We start from the raw sequence: 2077 nt of genomic DNA on the forward strand, positions 1-2077 counted from the left end.
AAAGCTGGCATGTCCTGTGGACATTTGCTCCCAAATCCTGGGACACTCATTTCTCACTTTTGGCTTCAAACCTGTGACCAGAGGAGAAGATGAGGAGAGAAAATCCTTCTCAGAGAAAGCAGCTGTAAGAACATTGGGGTAGTTTACTTATAAATTCAAACCATTGGAATGACCCTGTTAAGAAGTCAGATTGTCCAGATTAAAAAATGAAGAAGAAAAGAAAGGCAGGTGCCAAGGGCTGCTGACTGTAATCCTAGCTCCTGAGGAGGCTGAGATGTAGAGAACCTTAGTTTGAATCCAGCCAGCATAGGAAAGTCCCTGACATTGTTATTTCTGAGAGATCACAGAAAAACCCAGAAGTAAGGCATGGATTCAAGGTTAATGCAATACCCTTGAGTAAAAGGAGCTCAGAGAGTATGCCTAGGCTCACAGTTCAACCCCAGGACCTGCAGCAATGATAGACCTATGATGCCTCTCCCAGGATTCTGGAAGCTTGGGAAATCCAAGCACATGTCTGGTATCACAATACTTCCTGACATATGAATCTGGTGAAGCTCATCAGGTTTTGAAATGTTTCACTTCTCTTAGTTGGGCCCTGGTGGCTAGGTTTTGGGGTTGAACACAGGGACTAGGTGCTGACCATGGGCTCACAGCAGAAGCATGTGTGTGTGCGTGCGCACACACACACACACAGACTAGAAGTGAAGCTGTGGCACAAAATGGTAAAGTCTGGGCTTCTGCTCTGAGCTCATGGTCTCAAGATTTAGACTAAGGATTTCTGTGGAGCACCTCCTTGGCGAATCCTTGAGGAAAGCCGCTTGAAGCCTCCTCAGGAGATTGCCGTTCAAAGCCAGCCAAGCAGGAATGTCTTTGAGACTCTTATCTCCAAAAACCAACAGAAAACCAAAAGTGAAACAGTGGCCCAGAGGGTAGAGCTCCAGCTTTGAGAGAGAAAGCCGAGCAGGAAAAACAGGGCAGACCAGGCAAGAAAGTTTGGAAGGTGCTTATGTCCAATTAATGACCAGATGGCTTGAAGTGGAGCTGTGAGGGTGGTAGAGCCTCACCCTTGAGCAAAACAGCTGAGGAACGCATCGGGCTTTGAGAATAAGCCCTGGGATGGCCACAAAATAAAGAAGAGAATACCAAGTTATGTATCAGTGCCCTACCTACTTATGTGTGTATATTACCACCCTGAGTGCAAACAGACCATATTCAATGCTTCTGCTTTATTTACTGATTTATTTTCCAGATATACTCGTTGCACATACTGCATCATTCTTTTCATTTCAAGCCCATGGCTTTTCTCTTCCAGGGTAGCAGGCCTGTGTCTTTATATGATGCACACTTAAGCTATTAACAGCCTTTATTTACATTTTATTATGAGGCCAAAGCAGGGACAGTGACAAATCAGGCAGGGGAAGAAAAGTGTTCATAGACATAACCAGTATTCAGAATTAAACTTGGGGACATAAAATGGTAGCATACTTATGTAAAAACTACAATGAAGAAAAAGATGAGGGGGCTGGGTATTTGGATTAGTGAGAGAGTGCTTGCCTAGCATCCAAGAGCCCTGGGTTCGATTCCTCAGTAGCACACAGAAAAAAGCCAGAATTGGTGCTGTGGCTCAAGTAGCAGAGAGCTAGAAACAGTACCCAGGCCTTGAGTTCATCCCAAGAACTGGTAAGAGATCACTAGCTATGTAGGTAAGTAGGAAGGAAGGTAGGTAGATAGGTGGATAGATAGATCTTGGACGTCAGGAGGAAAGAAGGGAATACTTCCCAGTGTGAGGCCTTCTGCAGGGAGCCAGGCCACCACATTGCCTTCACACAACCACAGAGCAGGAAGACTGTCTCTGTCCCACTTCTCAGGCAGTGGAAGGCCCAAGAGCCAAGAGGGCAGAGCTAGGTTTTAACTCAGGTGCTTAGAGACAGAAGAGAAAGGGCCCTGCCTCTCCTTGGACTGGGAATTTGCATTAATGATGTGCAGAATGAAGGAAGGAGAATGGACTGGCAGAGGTAGAAGAATGGTTTTTAAATCTGACAGATGGAGAGTCAAAATCCCACTCCTTAAGGCAGAG

Source organism: Dipodomys merriami, unplaced genomic scaffold, assembly GCF_024711535.1.
Source record: "Dipodomys merriami isolate MVZ:Mamm:240054 unplaced genomic scaffold, mDipMer1.0.p SCAF_302, whole genome shotgun sequence".
Taxonomy (NCBI): Eukaryota; Metazoa; Chordata; class Mammalia; order Rodentia; family Heteromyidae; genus Dipodomys; species Dipodomys merriami.